Genomic DNA, 14,125 nt, shown 5'->3' on the forward strand with positions numbered 1-14,125 from the left:
ATGAAATAGCACATCGATGGAATACCACACTTCACCCTTGGCATTACGAGTTGTGGGTTCCTGGTCCTTCACTACCATATGGAGATTTTTCCATTGCTGAAACTCAATTTCGGTGACATAAATGGACTAATATATCCTTCCACACTTGGTTAGCTTCTTATCTTTGATGCCTGTTGGCTTTGATAAAAAACGACATGCCTTGACCCCACCAATAGATGGTTTACAAGGTACATCTTTATCATTGGTTGACCTGTTCTCGTGTCGCTAGATTTTCACATTGCCCCCATGGAGACCCATCTTTGACAAAACTAGTTCAAGCGCCGCTACCGCAACATTCTGTTCTTTTGAGTTCTGTATTTTCCAAGAAAACCAAATGTACAGATACACCATCTTCTCCACAATTTTGCAAAGAGCATGCATTGTAAAAATGTGTACATTGACAAGTGGAATATCCAGAACTGGGTGGAAATTAGGATCCTCATTGTGGCGAGTAGGTGCCTTTCTCCACCATTTTGGGTCCATCGTCTTTGCAGGCTCCATACAATACAAGCATGGAGCCTTTACCATAGCACCCATTCAAAAATTATACATACACTTCAGTGTTTTAAGGTCACCTGCAAGATGTCATTGGACCTGAAAGTCTCCCCTCCCATTGACAGCCACCCAACACCTTTCCTTAATTCATTTGTTTATCAATGATACCAGGGATAGGGGTTTGATGGAACACCCAATATAAAATGTCATGGTCTTATTTCTTTACCTTCAAGATTAAATATGCATTAGACGTTAAAGTAAATCTAAAATTAAATCTCAAGAGGGCTCACCAAAGCTAAAGAGAAGGTGGCAATGGAATACCTGGAAAAAAAGCACCAAGCCACCATATGTCTGTTTCTGATTGAACACTGAAGTATGAAGGATCATCAATGGGGAATTTTGAAAGAGCCCTACTCATCAATGTTATTGTGAATCATTCTAGATTCTTCTCTTTGAGGATCTCACACTCATCTAGCTTCAAAACAAAATGTAGAACGGCACATGTCTCTTAAATAGTATATTGTAGAACTCAACCATTCTAGTTTGCAACAAAGTGAGGTCCCTGAAGATATTTTTGTACTCATCGTAGATTACAATTGTTCCTTGAGATCTATAAATACCATAAATATGAAATGGACATTTAATGAAATCTATCTATGCATGGTTGAGTTGAAGTCTCTCTTTCCAAACACTTGCTGCTGTTGGTAGAGGTTTAGAATTTATTCCATTGTTCACAAAATGGAGGAGATATACTGTTGAATAGCTGAGTACCCTCTCTTACTCACACCAAGGGAGTCAAGTATGCCCTGTATATCACTTGCAGGCACTACACTTCTTGTAATAAAACAGTCAACAACATCCCAATGCAAAACCTTATACTTTTTGTCATGCATTATATCCTTTGCGAGACCACTTGTTATCAAAGGCTTCAATTGCTTTCCTACATTGGCCTTTGGATCTATGTTTGCTTTGTCTGGATATATAGCATGTCTACATAGAAAATATAATAGACATAAGAAAAAATAATGTATAGTTGAAATAAACTAAAAGGTTCACAATCCTGACCTCAATGCTTAGATTCTCTTCTTGAGACCTCCAGAGCCAACCTTCAAGGTTTCAAGATTTCGTAGTCTCTTCTTTCGCACACAAGCCCCTAAGCTTGTATCTTTCTTTTATAAGTTACACACTTTTTCTAGCGGTACTTGTATATCTTGTGTGCACTGCGCAAAAGGGTTTTTTGGTCCTCAAAATGAAAAGTAGAATTTTCTATAATCTCATTTGCTTGACGGTGAATCATGCTTTTTTGAATTTTTGATTTCCCAATTAGAGATTTGCAGTATCCAAGTAAACCATTTTGTCCATCACCTACAAAGGTCAATAAAGTAGTTGGATTTACATATGCAGGGGAGGCATTGGTCATAGGATTCAAAGGATAGAGGGAGCCATTTGTCCATAAATCTATGTGTTTTGGTCCTTCTACTCTGAGTCTTGATTTCTCCATGGGTGTTACTATTGTGTTTGTTTTAGTTCACTTGCATAAAGGCTCATATTTAGGATTCAAATCAACGTGTAGATGTATGAAGTTTAGTGAGAAGGTTTGAGGGGGTGGATGAAATACACAGTCAAGAAAATCAAGAAACGCAAGAGTATAGCGCCATTACTCCCTAGACTAGCTATTGTATACATTGTATGCAAAAGAAATTCCCTGCTATATGATGAGTTGCATTCAATATAATTAAAAAGGGACATTTCATCAATCATTACAGCCATTATGACTCTGTCAAAAGACTCCACTTTGAAGTACGCTTTTTGAACGGTTGATGAGGACACCTTTTTTTTTACTACACCAATTTTCTAGAGAGAGAAGGCAAAAAATTATATTTTCTTAGAAGGCCCTCCAAATGACCTCCCAAATTCCCTAATGTCATGTGACTTGGAATCTACAACCAATTCCACTGCCAAAAGTGCTCTTGCTAAAGCTTATAGACTTACTCAATGAAAAGTTAAAGATAGGGATTTTGGAGCCTTTGTGCTCCCTACTCAAGCAGATTGTTCACAGTACCGAAGAAAAATGGAGCCTTGTGCTTCATTCAAGACATGAAACCTGTTAACAAAGTTATAATCAAGAATATGGGTACATGGACAATTGTAGATGAGTTTGTAGAGGCATTTGCAGGAAAGGAAATATATTCTATGGGGGATTTGTACTCGGGGTATGATCAGTTCCAACTAGTTATGGAAAGCAAGACTTGACTACCATGAGGACACCTTTGGGTTTGGTAAGGATGTGCACCTTAGCAGGGAGAAACAACTCAATTGCACACATTATGAATGGTACGAAAAAAGTCCTACGAGACTTCATACCTCAAATCACAATGCCTTTTCTTGATGACGTGCCAATCAAAGGATGCGACATAGCCAAAAAAGATGAGGCTCTAGATTTGAGGGGGTGTTGCAAATATATGGCAAACCACATCAATGATTGTGACTAAATTTTAACAAGGTTGGAAGAAGTGAACCTTATGTTATCTAGGAAAAAGTCAATGTTTGGGGTTGAAGAAATATTGAAAGTGAGACATCTTTGTAGTCCTCATGGTTGCCGACCTTGTCCAACTAAAGTGGATCCAATACAGAAGATAAAAGAATTATGCATAAATATCACGGAGGTGAGAAGATTTCTAGGCGTATGTGTCTTATATCTCATATGGACTCCCCATTATGCACATGTTGTAGATCCTCTTTATCAATTAATAAGGAAAAACCAAAGCTTTCAATGGAATGATGTACATGTAAAAGCTATGAAAAAGTTGAAGCAATTGTTTTTGTCTTCATCACCAACTTTGAGGAAGGTCAACTATGAGTGTGGAAGACTAGTGATTGTGACAGTGGGCACTAGTCGAATAGGGATCGGATGGGCAATAGGACAAGACAATGAAGAGAAACACAAGTACGTGGTAAGGTTTGGGGACAAGGTTCTAAGCTCTCACCAAAGAGCATATCCACATGTAAAAAGGGAGTTATGGGGAGTGGTTATACAACATTAGAGTGTGACAAAGAGTACTTGATTGGATCATCCGTAGTTGTGGAGACTGATTGCTTACCACTTCTAGGAATGGTTGCAAGTTGTTTTACTCCTGAAAAATGTTGCTATGCTTAGATGTATTGCTTATATAAAGTCCTTGATTGCAAAATTAAATCACATTGCACGAACATATAATCCAATGGCAGATATGCTTTCAAGGGCAAGGTATGAAGATGAGGATGATATGATTGATGATGAAGACTTAGATGTGGGCGCAAAACTCTACACAATTTCTCATGCAAAGTGTGATGATATATGCATTGTATCCTCACTTAAGTTCTTCTTAGAGGTGTTTAATGAGGATGAATGGCTGCTCATAGGTCGCTATCTGAGTACTTTATAAAAGCAAGCTGATTGGACTGAAGCAAAATTCAAAAGGATCAGAAAGAAAGCATATGATACTTCTTAACAGATGGATACCTATGGAAACATCCTAAAAGAAGAGATGGGACTCCATTGTGAGTAGTATGTTGTAAGCCTACTCAGCTCAAAATTGTCAAAGAGCTTCATGAAAGCCTATATGCTGGACATCAAGGTGTATGGGCTACTTTTTCCAAAGTGAAAGAAAGATATTTGTGGAAAGACATGTATAAGGATGTAGAAACTTTTGTGGAGTCTTGTGTCACATTCCAAATGTATTCCAATGTACGCCATCGTGATGGATTGCATCCTACATACCCACTAGCCATGCACTATAAATGGGTTGTTGATCTAGTCACAATACCTTTAGGACATTGGCAAATGAGATACTTGGTACTTGCATGAGAAGACTTGACAAATCAAGTGGAAGGGAATGCATTGAGGACAAAAACTAAAGAAGCCGTTTTTAAATTTTTGCTTGAAGACGTAATTTGCCACTATGGATGTGTGGGAAAGATAGTTGCTGATAGAGGTGAGTTAGATGAAAATGAAGCAAGGGATTTGTTTATAAAAATTGGTACCCAGTGATAGCCATTTTTCGGCTTTCCGTAATTGCCATAGTGAGTTAACCCACCCTACCAAAATCATCCAAACACTATGGCTATCCCTACCATTTCACTGTGTATAGGTGTGTGTGAGTTAAGGGACTTTTCCCATATCTTCTTAAAAACCCTTAATTAGCTAGTTACTGGGCTAGTTGAGCCAAAAAAATAAAAAAAATAAAAATGTAAGTATATTATGGCCCATCTGTGTGTAAATATTTCATTGTATATAGGGCCTAAATAAAAGGATTTTTCATAATTATTTTGGTATTTATTTAAATATTTCTACCTATGGTGTGTTATTTATGCTCTGTACATTGACTCACCATTACCATATTTTTTCTTACCATTTTGCATACTCTTTATTCCATATAAAAATAATTTCATACAAGCTTCTCTTATTTTTGGTGTAACTCCATCCCAACAAAAATCCAAAAAAACTAGTTTTATTTATGTGTATATTTTTTCACTATTGTGATTTTTCCTTCCTACATCTATTCTCTTTTACTCTCATAAATTAGAAACACCAAAAATATTCATTTTTTTATGGTAGACTTATAATGAGAGAGATTTATTGACCCCTTTATATTTTTTCCACCTATATTATTTATATTTGACATGTACATATTTTTTTAGACCCCTCAATATTTGATTTTCTTAGTTGTACTATTCACTTATATCATGATCTCAACAATATCTTCAATTATAGACCTACCAAATAAGGTCAAGGGTATGTGGCATGCATGCATGCACCATGGGGAGCTCACTCTTGGAGGTATTGAAAAGAATCATCCAAAGAAGGACCTCACAAGGACCTTGTGTAGTGGAAAAAACAGTCGGTTTTGCTGAATTTTTAAAGATCACATGCTCCACGAATTGGAAAAGGTGATACAAACAAAAGTTGTAGCTCATGAGCTGAACTTTCACCTCAAATTTTTTCATATTTTTTTGAGCTACGAGCTGTGAGCTATGAGTTTATTGGTGGACCCCACTTTGCCCATGCTATGCAGCCACACTCCCTCTTCCACTTTATCATTTTCCTCTTTCACACACACTCCTCCCTCTCCTTCCCACTCCCAAACCTGCAACTCCCATGTATTAATTCCCCCTTTTCACCATTGCCACATCTCTCACACCTCCATAGCCTTCATCCTCCATTTCTACACCCTATGTGTCCCCCCTTCTCTCTACATATATGTCCATAGTACCATACTCTCTTCAGCTTTGTAAAGAACTTCAAAAAATCAGAAAAAATCCAAGGATAACCTCTGTAAATGAAGGCTTTTATCATGAATTTTTCAAGGTTTGAAATAACATAGCTTCATCGACACGCGCTGCTTCGCCATGCTGACTGCTTCTTCTTCCGGTGCTGTAAAGAGGTGAATGTCAACTTCTCCAAAGCTTCAACCTCTCTTTACAAGCTCATCCCTTCTCTAACTTTTCTCATCATATATCTCACCATTTGGTGAATGATTTTGTAAATATTTTTTAGTGATAATTACTAACTACTAACCACTAACCTTATTGTAAAATGCACCCTCTACTAGAGTAGGCCCTCCCAAATTATTCACTCAATCCCTCTCTCCTTTCATCCTCAATAATTCTCTTCCCTTGAGCCCACATCCCTGTGACTCAAAGGACAAGAGAGACCCACCCTCATTAAAAAAAATAAAAATATGCATAATCTTTTATTCCTTCAAATAAACTTGATTAGGCCTGATCCAAATCGGGGATTCTAAAACCTATAAATAGAGCCCTTCTCTCCCTTGTAAATCATCACATGATCACACTACACCACACCATTCTCAACACATAACACACCACTCTTCAAGCCTAGTTGTGTAGAGTGTGTGCATCGTGAGTGTTCTATTCCATCATTACACATAGGTGCATGGAGAAGCTTGAAGTTAGTTATGCCATCTAGAGGAGTGGAGTGTATGCCATACTCTTCACCACACTTGTAGCCTACTCTTGTGCATAAATAAGATTTATAGTTTTGGGTGCAATTGTATGCTGCAACTACGACTCTTCTCTGCAAATTGACTGGATAAGTTGGCTAATCAGGTGGTTGAAGGTATATTGTCCTTGAAGTTTGTTGTGCCATTTCATGCTTGGTGGCTTGAGGGCTTGTTGAATTGTTTTCCTAAAAGGTCAATTGTAAGAGGGTGCTCGGTGAGAGGGCTCCCGTGACCCTAAGACAATTTGTGTATTGGCAACAAGGTCAAGTTTTGTGTTGTCTCTCTATTTCTCATCAAGCTTTGTGTGCATCTAGTCTTTAAGGCTAAGATTGAGTTGCTCAAGTTGATTTGTGTTCTTTACCTCTCGCTGGCATGGTGAATGTTTGTGTTTGGTGTGTGTGGCTATCTTGCATTCCCCTCTCTTTGTGCGTTTGAGTACAAGGAGATATCACGTGCGTCCTAGTTCACATCTACAACTAGGTGGTGCCCCTTTTCTTGTTTGGTTTCTGGCTGTGGGTTGTTGTTGTCTTTGATTGTGCTTGCCCCAGCCCCAATTGAGCAGCACGGGAGCCTCGAAGGGTGTTTAGAGGCCGCTCTTCTTGTTGCCCGCCCCGGACCGCCTCATCAGCTAGCCTTGCCCTGTGCTTATAATCCAGAGGGAAATGGGAAAAGTGAAAGAGGACATCCTCTATTGTCAAAGGTTTGGCTAAGACATGCAAAGGTAAAATACGTGAATGGCCAAGGTCTCTACCATTTGCATTATGGGATGACCGTACAACTCATAGCGCAGTGGCTGGTTACATGCCTACTAAATTGATGTATGGTCAGAAGCCAGTCATGCTAATTGATGTTACCTTGGAAATATGGTGTAAGCAAGGAAAATCTGCTTGCATTGTGCATAAGGAAATTGGAAAGAAGTCTTGAAGACATAGAGATTGCAAAATCTCGACTGAAGGATGCAAGACTAAAGAATAAAGATAGATTTGATAAAAGACATAGGATTTGACCAAAGCCTATTGAAGAGGGTGAAAACACACAAAGAAAGTTTGATAAAAGGTGTTTTGGTCCATATGTTGTCAAACATGTACATGGAAATGCTACATATACCTAGAGAAAGCTCGATGGAACAGAGCTCAAAGTTCTCATAACAAGCAAAAGAATCAAGATGTTCAAGAGAGACATGATAATGATCCTTTTGATTCACAACAAAATGATGATGAAGAACCTAATGAAATTTTCATGGATAAGGATGATCTTCTAGACTTTGCAGAAGATGTAAATGACATCCAAATATTTGTGGATCTTAATGAAGATTAAACCTACATAACCAAATTGTTGACACATGCCGAAGGATGTGCAGGTTCAGAGGGGGTGGATGTCGTTCTATGGCATGTACATAGTGTGAAATAAAAAAATATTCACCTCACTTTTGATACCTTTTGATGCATGGAAATAATAGCAATCATGTACATATTGTGATATATGCTGAAGCGGCTACTACGGTGGTTATCATGTACATACCTATCCGAGGAGTTGTGGCCATGGATGTGGAATCTTTGCCCGTTTTCCCACTTGATAATATGCCTAATTTTGTTTTGTGATGTAAATATTTCAAGCATTTCATGGTGGCATACTCATCTTGCCTGTAAAGATTGATGCGGACAAAAACTGTCGAAAATAGTAGCTAACAGACGGCGTTTTGCAAATTGCATGAAAAATGACCCAAAATATAATATTGATGAAAAATTATGCACATCTACACTTTTTATGCTTATGCAAGTGATCCCACAAATTTAAAGATTTTTTTGACTCTGTTTGGGAATTTTCGCATAAAAATGGTATTTTTTGGGTCAAAAATGAGATGAAAATGGCCTAGTTTTGGTCCAAAGTGGAAAAATGGCCCAAAAATTGATACCTCAGCTGAAAATTATGTGAAAAAAAGAGATAAGGCTGATTTTTAATGGAGAAACCTGCAATTTTTCTCTACTATGCAATAGCTTCCATGGTAGCCCAAATCTATGTGTGCTGTAGTCCTGGTCCTTCGCAATCTTGTATCTGAGCTAGTGAGGGAGTGAATTAGGGTTTCCCCTTATCAAAATGGTGTGTGGGATTCAATTTAGAATCACTTAAATCTCTAAAAAATCAGAAAATTATCTTCGTGAAGGTGGAAGCTTGTGTATTCCTTTCAACTGTTTGACTATGTAATTGGGGGCGAGGCTACATGATACCATGAAAGAGGTTTGGGTTTTGATTGGGATTTGTACGTGTATGAGGATTGAAGTTTCACATATGAAAGTTTAGTGTTTCTTAATTTATCTTTTTAAGTGAAAATGAATGTGAATTGGTGAACCTTTCATCACGAACTCACCTACGAAAACAAGCAACTCCCAAGCACAATAGGGGAGAGGGTTTGTGATTGTCTTGTCACGAATGCTCTTAGATTTTTAGTCATCTTTAGAAAGAGAGTTGTAGATTTTCCATAAATGCTTTTTCTTAAAGTGTTTTTGTGACTCTCATCATGAACTCTCATAGCCAAAGTTTTTGCACCTTCCCAGCTAGACCGCACACATCCCGACTCCATCATGGCAACATAGAAATCCTCGTCTCAATTAAGAGGATACATCGTAGGTAGATAACAAAAAATTTCTTTCACTTTATCAAAGGCTTCTTGAGTTTCTTCATCCCATTCAAAGCCATGCACTTGCTGTACCCTTTTTTGAAGAGGATACACATATTGGAACAACATCCAAAAAAACCTTGACAAATACTTCAATTTATGCACAAATGGTGCCAAACCTTTAGCACTAGAAGGAGGCTACATAAAAAACAGAGCCTGGACCTTTTTTGGATCCTCGTCGATTCATTCTACGACACCACATGGCCCAACACTGATGCGCAAGGTTGTACTAGCTTGCATTTCTTCGCGTTCAATTGACCTCCTTCTTTATCAAAACTCTAAACATATAGCCGCAGCTTCAACAAATTCTCCACTCTAGAGCTATAGCAAAAAAAATCATCCATGAATACCCTAATGAACCTACCCAAGTAGGGACCAAATACCCTATTCATCCAATCCTTAAAAGTGGCATAGGCATTGACGGGAGCAAAGCGAACCCCGAACCCCCGACGGCCTCTAAAACACCGGGGACCGAATAGCGCGCCTCGAGCCTGTCATGGTAAAGTAAACAGGGGGCACCACCTAGCTTCAGCGGCTAGGACGCAAACAACACACCACCATAACAAAGTTTTCATCCAAGAGAGATGGATGCTTGGGAGCAATGATGAAGAGGAAAGGGAATGAGATCAAGTGAGAGAGACAGAGAGAGAGAGAGAGAGAGAGAGAGAGAGTAAGGGAGGGGGTAAAGCGGCTTAGTACTTAGGCACCACAAAAGGATGGCGAATCCGCACACCCTTCACACATACACAAGCTCACTCCAAACACAAGACTAGGTGGCGATTCCGCACACCTCACATGGGCAAAACATTGCAAGAAAACATACTCACAAAACCTCAAGCTTTATTTAGTGAATAAGGCGATGAAATGGGGAGCATAGGTAGGGGAATGAGAAGGGAGAGCGTGGTAGAGCACATGGCGGATAGGTGGGAGTTGATGGCGAAGAATCGCACGAGGGTTATGGCCATCATCCTTCATTTAGTTGCCCTTCATCTTCCATAGCCAAGGGTGTAGAGGTCATGCTCAAGACAAGCATGGTGATTGCGGTGATGGTGATGGTGTGGGTGTGTGTGTGTGCACTAGGCACACACAGTGCATAGTGTGTTCTTTGGTGATGTTGTGTGTGTTTAGTGTGATAGTGACCCCTCTTTATATAGGGGAGGAGGGGGGGAGAAATTCTAGAATTTAGAAATGAAGAAATCATTATCTACACAGGCCATGTGACTGTGGGCCCCACTTGTCTGGCTGTGTGTATATGTGCCAGAACAGCAGTCTCATGAGAGAGAGACTAAGAGAGAGAGATGGGTTGATGAAAAAAAGTGAGAGGTGACATGGAGAATAAAGTAATTACAAGAGGGGAGAGAGGGGAGTGTGTTAAGAGGTGAATCTGTGTGCAGATGTGTGTGAACACAAGAAAATCAGATAACCACTGGGTGGGGATGGGTCTGTGGGCACCTTTTTCAGTGAAACTGAGTGTGTGTGAGTGTGGGGGAGGCCATCTGGCTACAAGACAAGAGAGATTTCGAATTTTAGAGAGAGAGGGGGGTATTTGGATCATGAGAGAGTGTAGGAGAGAGAAAAGGGGGGTGGGGTATACTGTTTTGGAAGATAGCATAAGTTGCATGTGAGTTAGGGTGCATTATTGGTGAGTTAGGGTGCATTATTGGTGAGAGGTGGGGTAGCTTGAGGGGAGAGAGAAAGGAGAAAGGACAAGGGGAAGAGAGAGGGGGTTGACCTTTTGAGTGGAGGAGAGGAAAAGGGACACACGGCGGGGCAACAGTGAAGAAAAAGGAGGCAAGGTGGGGATGGGCTGCCCCGCAGGCATGAGGTGGCCAATTTTACCTTTCTCATATATTTACATAGTCATACTTTATTTTTTTCTTATTTTTTCCAATGCTTTTTATCACTCCCTCCCTAAGAGGGGGTTTTCATGGGGTGGGGACGAGAGAAGAGGGGTATGGGAGCTTGGCTTGTGAAAAGCCCCCATCATTAGCCCTCCCCTTTTGGCTAGAGGCATTCATGTCTCTAGCTCTTTTTCTTCTTCCGCTTAGCTGTAGGATCCGATATCGAGTTGCCTTCTGAACTAGCCATTCCATTTGGCCATTGGTGAGATTTTTGGGATATTCATGAATCTGTAACAAGTCCGGGTGATAGCTTGTTCCTTGGAATAGTGTCGGTTGATTAAAGGGGAAGCCCATGGCTTCCAAAACTTTGTGCCAATGTCCTCCTGGATCCCAAGTGAAAAATAGGATCATTGTTTGCAGTGTCCGAACAATAAAATTTGCATGCCAAATTGGATCAAATTTGTAACCACCAGTAGCGAGAGGGGAAATGAGCATCTTGGCTCCTGCAAAGACAGAACTGAAAATTATGATTCCCAAGAGTGTACCAAGAATCCACCATATATGGCCGCCTTGTTGGTGTGGTGAGCTCAAGTTGTCTTCAGAATCCTGCTTACTGCCATGACTAGGAAAAACTGCGAGCATATCATGCTTCTTTTGGGTGTGCTGAAACATGTCAGCTTCCTTCACTGATGCTAATAGCAAGCCACCTACCTTGCAGCTTAAATACAAGCGTAATCCACTTACCTTTCTCCAAAGAGAGGATGCACTATTTGTAAAAAATTGTACCAAATTGCGAATGAGGTCTTTATTCTTGCATTATATCAGGCTTTTGTCTATCCATGGCTCCTTTGCTCTTATCTCCATGCTGATCTTCTCTCTATATGTTATAGCGGCTAGCCATAGCCATAGGTCTGATGCATCCCATGCAAACACAATGCTGTGTTGTGGAGGAGTTTGGAACATCCTTAAAAGGTTGGCAGCATATTGATCATCAAACTTACTCGGAACACCCTCACATAAACTGGAGGCATTACCCATCTCCAAGTTTATAACACCCTTCAGTAGACTAGATGCATTACCCATCTCTAAGTCTATAACACTACACAATAAAGTCTTGCTCTGCTTCCAAGCCTCTAGAGCAATATCCAACTCCAAACCTTCAGTCATACTTACCTCTTCGTTATGGTCCTCTAGTGAAACTGCCTTGATGCAAGATTCCTTTAGCTTGCTACACTGTCCTTGGTCCATGATGGTGCACAGGCTTCCGTTTTCAAAGCCCTCCCCTTTGCTTGATATGTTGTCCACCTTCTGCAAAGCCTTGCTAACAGGCTGGTTTTCCTCTTCTCTTGTATCTTTCATGACCTTTGCATTCCTCTTACTCTGACGAGGCCTAATCAACACTTTACACCTTCTTACCCTTACTGCCCAATGCTGTCGATTGATCGCTTTGGTGCCTATTTTATCCAAGGTTAAAGATGTACTCACATTTGTAACACAATTTTCTTGACTTACCTCCCCCACCTGGGTAGCATCTTTTGATTCTTTAACCTCTTGTTCCACTGCTTCAGTTCTTTGAATAGTCTTCTTACTTAATCCTTCTTCTTTTACACTCATCTTGACCTCTTCTGCAAGACCAATGATACTTGGTGTGCGGGTACCAATTGGTGGTGGGCGTAGGATGATTGTAAGTGGTGATTGTGGTGGTGGTTGCATTGGTGACTGGCGTCGAATTGGTGTGGCCAGCTGTGGTTGCACCGCTGGTGGTGTGATTTGAACAGGTGGGAATGGTTGCCTGAGTGGCGGTGGTCTTGCTCTTGGTGGAGAGATCTGATTCTGTCTCCCCCCTCTATTGAAATTATGCCTCCTCGGGTGTGGGCAGTAGTACATTTCATGGCCATCTTCCCCGTAGTTGTAGCAGTGATACTCCCTATTTTGTCGTCGTGCTCTTCCAGGGTCTTGATCTCTTTCTTGAATCCTCCCTTGCTGTATTAAGTGGACAGACAAATTCTGCAGTTGGTCAGTAATATGGGCCAACATATCTTGTTGGTCATCTCTTACCCCAAGAGCCGGTGGTGGTTGTGGAATGGTGGTTTTCGTAGTTGCTGGTCGATGCGATGTTCCTGCTTCTGTTGACTCGGTTCCTTTGGCTTTCATTCGCAGCTTCCTGTCCTTAAGGCGAGCAATCTCAACGGCTAACTCGTACGTAGCCGGGAATCTACCTTTCACCTTCTCCTTGAGAAGCGGCCATAAGCCATGCGTGAACCGATCTTTTTTTAGGAAACCAGGTGCAGCTTCCCCCCTTGCCAGTGACTCAACCCACCGTTCCCACAAATCCACAAATTTGGACTCATAGGTGGCATATTCTAAAAGACCCTCCTGCTTCAAGTCTCTCAACTTGTCCCACAACTTTTCTGAAGTGGTACCTCCCCCAAAGCGCCTCTTAAAAGAGGTTTTTAAGGGTTCCCAGTCATCCTTGGTTGCTTGTGGAAGTGCATTGTACCATGATCTAGCTTCTAGCTTCATGAGATGCTTAAAGATTCTAACCCGGGATTCATCTGTATCTTTGTTGCTCACTACACATGCTACTTCAAAGTCATCTAGGAAGTCTGTTACCAAATCCTCCCCCTTCTTTCCTTTAAATGTTGGAAATGCTACACTTGCCATTATTACTGAGAGAGAGCTAGAAAGACACACTGCTTAACTTGCAAAAGTTTTTTTCTTCTTTACAAGGAGGCGTGTATACCCTCTTATACTAGGACATAGATTAAAACTTCAAACGGTACATTGCCTTGTACCAAAGGTAAGACAAATGGTTGATCTGATGCCAGAACCTCCAAAAACCGCTCCCCACCCGGCATGGTGTCAATGACGTGCTGGTAGTGAGCCTTCAAATCCAGTATTACCTTGATTGAGCGTACACGTGTTGGTATGTGTGATCTATCTTGAGGTAGGTTGTACTGATTCATGTGAAGCTTAGAGGTGCTTAGTCACTGCCCAAGCTTGTGGGAGAGGGTGGTGTTCTTTCCTGAAACAAACTCAGTAGATCCCTAGTTTCTCTAGTGAGAGTGTGA

The sequence above is a fragment of the Adiantum capillus-veneris genome, chromosome 23 (assembly GCF_014529385.1).
Source record: "Adiantum capillus-veneris isolate H3 chromosome 23, ASM1452938v2, whole genome shotgun sequence".
Taxonomy (NCBI): domain Eukaryota; kingdom Viridiplantae; phylum Streptophyta; class Polypodiopsida; order Polypodiales; family Pteridaceae; genus Adiantum; species Adiantum capillus-veneris.